Source organism: Bubalus kerabau, chromosome 1, assembly GCF_029407905.1.
Source record: "Bubalus kerabau isolate K-KA32 ecotype Philippines breed swamp buffalo chromosome 1, PCC_UOA_SB_1v2, whole genome shotgun sequence".
Classification (NCBI taxonomy): Eukaryota; Metazoa; Chordata; class Mammalia; order Artiodactyla; family Bovidae; genus Bubalus; species Bubalus kerabau.
In genome coordinates, this window is record NC_073624.1 from 6,670,244 (window position 1) to 6,676,714 (window position 6,471).

The following is a 6,471-nucleotide window of genomic DNA, read 5'->3' on the forward strand; positions in this document are numbered from 1 at the left end:
TGCTGTGTGACCTCAGGGAAGTTCCTTAACCTTTCTGAGCCTTGGTGTCCTCAACAAACATCAGTCTCCAGTCTCTCCCTGGCTGTGTTTATTTCTCAACTATTCATTAAAGAGGACCAGTTCCAGGCACTGGGGGGAACTGCGGGTGAATAAGCCGCAGCCCCTACTCCCAGCCTGGCGGAAACTGTGAGACTCACCCGCAGAAACATGACCCCAGGGCCAGAGTCCTGATGCAGGTTCGCCTCCCCTCCCCCGTTAGCTCTGGGCTCAGGTGTCACCACTTCCTTTGTTGTCCAAAAGCTGTTCGGGAGCCTGCTGCCTCCCTCCCTGCAGCTCCAGGCCTCTGTCAGGACTGGCCTCTGCTTTTGATCTTCGTCTAATCCCAATAAAGAGCTTCCGAGGCAGGCGGAGGAGAAGACCTCCCTGTTGGAGGTGGGGCAGAGCGGGTGCTGGAGGGGGCGGCGGGGAGGAGACAGAGCAGGTGGGTGGGTGGCAGGCACAGCAGGAATAAAGGCTGGGAGGCCAGAAGGCAGAGCCCGGGGGAGGGCATGGCGAGAGGTTCAGACACGCTGGGGAGGAGGGTCTCTTAGTAGAGCTGCGGGATACGATTCCCACTGGGATGTGGGTCCGCGTGGATCAGAAACGCCTGTCAGGTAGGAGTGCAGATGCCGTTCCAATGGGGCATTGGCAGTGCTTTCTCTTTTAAAACTGAGAAATAGAATACATACGCAGAGAAGTACCATAAATATTACAAAGCCAAGTCTGGCGTGTCTACCATCCAGGTCAAGAAAGAAAACATTCTAGGGCCCCAAAGCCCCTGGACGCCTCCCAAGACACCCCCCACGCAGAGGAACCACCATCCTGAGTTTAGGGCAATTGCTTCCTGGCATTTTTTTTGTACTTTTATCCTTTGGTTTGTGTCCCTAAACGATATAGATTAGCTTGGCTTTATTTTTGAACTTTGTATAGTCAGAATGATGTTGTGGGTGTTCTCTGCGACCTACTTCTTTCACTCAACGTCTTTTTAAAATGTATTTATTTATTCACTTTTGGCTGCACGGGCTCTGCTGCTGTGTGCAGGCTTTCTCCAGCTGTGGCAAGAGGCACAGGCCCTCTTTAGTTGTGGTCCACAGGCTTCTCTTGTTGCGAAAAACAGGCTCTAGAGCGCGAGGGCTCAGTAGCTGTGGCACAGGAACTGAGTTGCCTCTCCGTATGTGGGATCACCCCAGGCCAGGGATTGAACCTGTGTCCTCTGCAATGGCAAGCAGATTCTTAAACACTGGACCACCAGGCAAGTCCAAACATTATGTTTTTTAAGCTACATCTGGTTGACAATGTGGCTGGTTTATTTTGGTTGGTAAAGAGCAGGGGTCCCAAACCCTGGCCACTGAGGGGTAAGTCCAGCACACTGCCTTTTTGTATGGAGTTATGAATGTATTTTTCTAATGGTCAGAAAAACATCAAGAGAAGAATACATATTTCACAGTGTGAATATGAAATTGTACAATAAAGTATAATTTTATACTTAAGCCCTCTGTATCTGCCAGTTCTGTGTCTGTGGATTTAACCAACACCAGATCGAAAATATTCAGGGGAAAAAAAATTTCCAGAAAGTTCCAAAAAGCAAAACTTGAATTTGCAGTTCTCATGGCAACTATTTATATAGCTTTTACATTGTATTTACAACTACTCACATAGTACTTACATTGTATTAGTCTTTTTTTTTTGTTAATTTTGGCTGCACTGAGTCTTAGTTGTAGCATGTGGCATGTGCAACTCTTAATTGCCTGCATGAGATCTAGTCCCCCGACTGGGAATCAAACCCCGGCCCCCTGCATTGGGAGCACAGACTCTTGGCCACTGGACCACCAAGGAAATTCCTGTATTAGGTACTATACGTGATCTACAGATGATTTAAAGTGCAGCTAACCTTTGGACAGCATGCATTTGAACTGCTCAGGTACATTTATACACAGGTGTTTTTCAGTAGTAAATATAACAGCTATACTGTTGGTTCTCTGAGGATGTGGAACCTTGGATACGGAGGGCCGCCTGTAAAGTTACACTTGGATTTTCACCTGTGCGCGGTTCAGTGCCTCTAACCACCACGTTGTTCAAGAGTCAGCTGTATATGGGAATCTTATGCCATTTTATGAATCCTATGTCATTATATCATGAAATATAACTTTTGTGGTTGTCGTTTAGTTGCTAAGTCCTGTCCTACTCTTTGTGACCCCACGGACTATAGCCTGCCAGGCTCCTCTGTCCATGGGATTTCCCAGGCAATACTGGAGTGGGTTGCCATTTCCTACTCCACAGGAGCTTTCCGACCCACGGATCAAATTCGAGTCTCCTGTATTACATGCAGGCAGAGTCTTTACCACTGAGCCCCAGGGGAGCTGCATAAAATATAATACAGACACAGAAAAGTGTGATACATATTAAATAAACATAGCCCTATGTGTCTACCATCCAGGTCAAGAAAGAGAACATTCCAGTGCCCCAAGGGGCACTGTACAGGCTTCCCTGGTGGCTCAGTGGTAAAGAACCCACCTGCCAATGCAGGAGATTCGGGTTCAATCCCTGGTCAGGAATATCCCTTGGAGAAGGAAATGGTAACTCACTCCAATATTCTTGGCTGGAAAATTCCATGGACAGAGGAGCCTGGTGGCCTACAGTCCATGGGGTTGCAAAAGAGTCAGACACGACTGAGCAACTGAATAACAAACCCCCTGTACCCCCATCACTCTCAAGATACCCTGTGTCTTGAGCATCTGTGGATTTTGGTGTCTGTAACGGGTGCAGGACCCAGTCCTCCATGGAGAGTGAGTGATGACTGTATTCCCATTTCCATGTCCATAAATAAAGTTTTATTGGAACACAGCCATGCCTATCCATTCATGGCTCATTTATGGCTGCTTTTGCCCCCACAACAGCAGAGAAGAGTAGCTGCGATAGAGACCATATGGCTCACAAAGTGGAAAATATTTATTCCCTGGCCCTTTACAGAACACGTTTGTCAACCCCTGCTGTGGAGCGTCCCACTGAATGAACATGCTGCGATCTATTTAGTTACGATTGACGTTCCAGGTGTTCCCATCTCGGAACGCTCATGTGTGGTCTCCAGGCACACGTGTGTTCAGTGCCTCCAGCGGGTATGTTCCCATTAAGACTGCTTCTCTCTGCACTTTCCTCCTCCCTGTGTGAACTGCGAGCTTCACGAGGGCAGGACACATGTGGACTTACTTGGCTTCGAATCCTTGGCTCCCAGCACGGAGCCTGGCAACCAGAGGATGCCCAGGAAATACAGTAACAGGAAGAATTCAGCTCCCAGTCAGACAAACCCCTGAGGAGCGCTGAGCAGGGTGGAGATGTGATGCCACCAGGAGAGGAATGACAAAACCCTCCTGACTTGTGACCGAGGGAGTGGGTGCCCGAGAACCCCGAGACAGGATCTGACCCCCTCCAGCTTCCCTGCCCGCTCTGAGCCCCAGCTTCCCTCCTAAGCAGGCCTCTTGCCCGGGGCAATAGGAAGGCACATCTGGGACACCGATGACCCCAGGGCTGGCACCCGGGACCCCTCAGGGAAGGTCTGTGGACCTCAACCATGGGGACAGGCTGTCTGGAGAAGGTTGGGGGCCTGGCAGGTATGTGCTCCCACCCACCCCCCCACCCTGTCCCAGGACTGCGTGGGCTGCGGCTGAGATATAGCAGAGCCAGGGCAGGGGCCCCTTGGAGGCTCTGGGCTCATCCCTGCTTGCTGCTGATGGGGAAGTTGTGGGGCGGTGGGCAGGAGGGAGGCACCAAGTGGGTGCAGCCCAAGCCTAAGGGCAGGCGTGCCCTCCCATCGAGCAGCCCGTCCTCGGACAGTCAGGGGAGACACTTGTTCCAGCGTTGGTCATAGGGTCCAAGGATGTGTGTCTGAAGGCAAGTTCATACCTGGCCCCACACACCAGATTTAAAACATTTGTTGTTCAGTCGCTCAGTGTCCGACTCTTTGCGACCCCGTGGACTGCAGCAGGCCAGGCCTCCCTGTCCCTCACCTTCTCCCAGAGATTTAAAACAGGCACACCCTTTAAATCAGAGCCTCCCCTTCTCAGAGCTGTCCTAAGGAGCTGGGGGCCCAGGAGACAGCCCCTGGTCCATTGGAGCACAGCTCAGCCTAGCTGCCAGCAGCTGGTTCACTGCAGAGCATCTGGATCTGCCCTGCCCCCTGCCCCTGGCCCTGGGCTACCCTTTCCTCCCGCCGCCCGCCCACACCCCACTTCCGAGCCACGCTGAGGACTGCCTGCCGCTGAGCTTTTGCTCCTGCAGGTCCCTTGGCCTGAAAGGTGTCCTCGCATTTGCCCACCTGGTGTCTCCAACCTGTTGTTCAAGGTCGAACTCTGGTGCTCTCTGCGGTGTCCCTTCGGGTCCACTCTTCCTGTCCTGACAGACCCCCCTTGCTCCCCACGGTGTTCACCCCTGGTTCTGAATGTGCAGGAGCTCTGAAGTGTGGGACAGGACTGAGTTCACCTGCAGCCGGTGAGGGTAGGGGCGACCCAGGAACAGGTATTCAAACTCTGGGGGTGGGCTGTGTAAGGAGGAGGGCAGGGGAAGGCTGGAGAGGAGGGGTCTGTAAGGTCAGGGTCAAGGCTGGAAAGGAGCCACAGCTTAGTCTCAGGGTCTTAACTGACCTCCAGCGTGGGAAGCATCAGGGGCTGGGGGTTGGGAAGGGTGGGGTGGAGGGCGGGGCTGAGATGGGGTGGGAGGGGCGGGGATGGGATGGGAGGGGCGGGGATGGGATGGGAGGGGTGGTGGGGGGAGGGGTGGTGGGGAAGGACCAGGCTGGCAGACGGGCGGATGCGGAAGGGGAGGGAGAGGAGGAAGGAGCACACTGAGTGATTTTGTTCCTGGAGTGGGTAGGAGCTTTGGGGAGGTGGAGACTTAAAAGAAATCGGGATAAAGGTGATCTGGCACAGGCGTCCCCGGGAAGGAGTTAGTGAGTTGCCAGGCAGAAGCATTTATATATTAAAAGGAGGCTGGAGCTGGTTGGGGGCGGGTACTGAACCCCACAGAACAAAACCACCAATGCGAGGGTTTCAGGCTGCTAAGGAAGGCTGTCTGGAGCTCTCTAGTATTTCCCTCTGTCCTCTCCCTAACAGGAAGTGTGATCAGGTCACTTCCCAATTTAGAAGCCCGCAGAGGTTCCCCAGGTTTCTAGGTCAACATTCAACCCTCAATCTCCTCCTGGCCCCTACCGGAACCCCTTCTTTCAACTCCACTAGGGCTCTGGAGCCCCCCAACTCCCTGCCCTGGCTCAGGGCTTGTAGAAGCTTCCTTGTGCTTAAACCCCCTCGCTTGGACTCTCCCCTTTAAACCTGGCTCCTGCTCTTCCTTCAAAGTTCAGCTCAGTAAAGAGGTGGGCAAGAAAGATCAAAACGCTCACAGCTGTGATACCAGTGGGGGGAGGACTGCACACAAGCTCCACGGCCTCCTTGATTCCTCACTGTGGCTTCTAGAATGTGCACAGGGAGCGTGTTGCGCGCTTTTATAATGGAAGGGGGTGCCCTGAAGAGTTCTAATTTAAAAAACAAAGTGCTGCTCCCTTTATCTCACCACTTTCAGTTTCGTCAGGCAGCCCCCTTCCCAGCGCAAGGGGGACTTCGAGGGGCCACAGACTCCTTGCTGAAAGGGGTGTCCTGGTGGGGTCTCTCCCCTCACTCCATTTCTCTCCTTTCAGAGACAAGGCTCTACCACACCTTCAACCCGTCCTGACAGCCTTCTCTGAAGATAGAACAGGTTGTAAAGGGAGAAACAGTCCCATGTTCCCCCCGTCCACACTCTCAAACGAGCCCCCAAGTTGGAGCAACTTGCCTTTCAAAACAAGCCAGAAGGGAAGTGACTGCTGTAAAAATACCAATTAACACCAGTGAAGCTTAGACATTTCTGGACTAAACACTTGACGGTCTGCCCTTGGTTTGTGTCCCCACGTAGCCGCTGTGCACCCAGGGGCCCGAGTCTGGAGGCCTGAGAACAGGATGCAAGCAGACGTGGAAACGCCCTCCCCCTACCCCCAGGCAAGCCACATCCGTGAGCATCTTTGTCATTCGGAGGTGTTGAAAAATGTGACAGCCAGTCTGATGGCTGTGTTCCGGGGGCACGAGCGCTAAAAAGCTCCAGGATACACACGCTCTGTTCAAAGACTGCCTTCCAGCGCCGGCTGCGCGCTTCTCCCTAATCAGCCGCTCGGTCCGCGCACCGCGGTGTTTGATGCGCGTGCCCCGAAGGACTCGCCCGTTTTTCGGTGGCGTCCTGGGATTCGTGCTCGGGCGAATGGCCAGAGCCCCGTGATGAAACCAGCAGTCCCACACCTGCAGCCCTTCAGAAGGGCCTTGAAAAAGAGGCCCGGCTCTGAGAGATGCCAGAACTAAATTGGAGGGCAGAACTCCTGCCTAAAATAAAGACCGTGGGAACAGCTTTCTTCTGTAG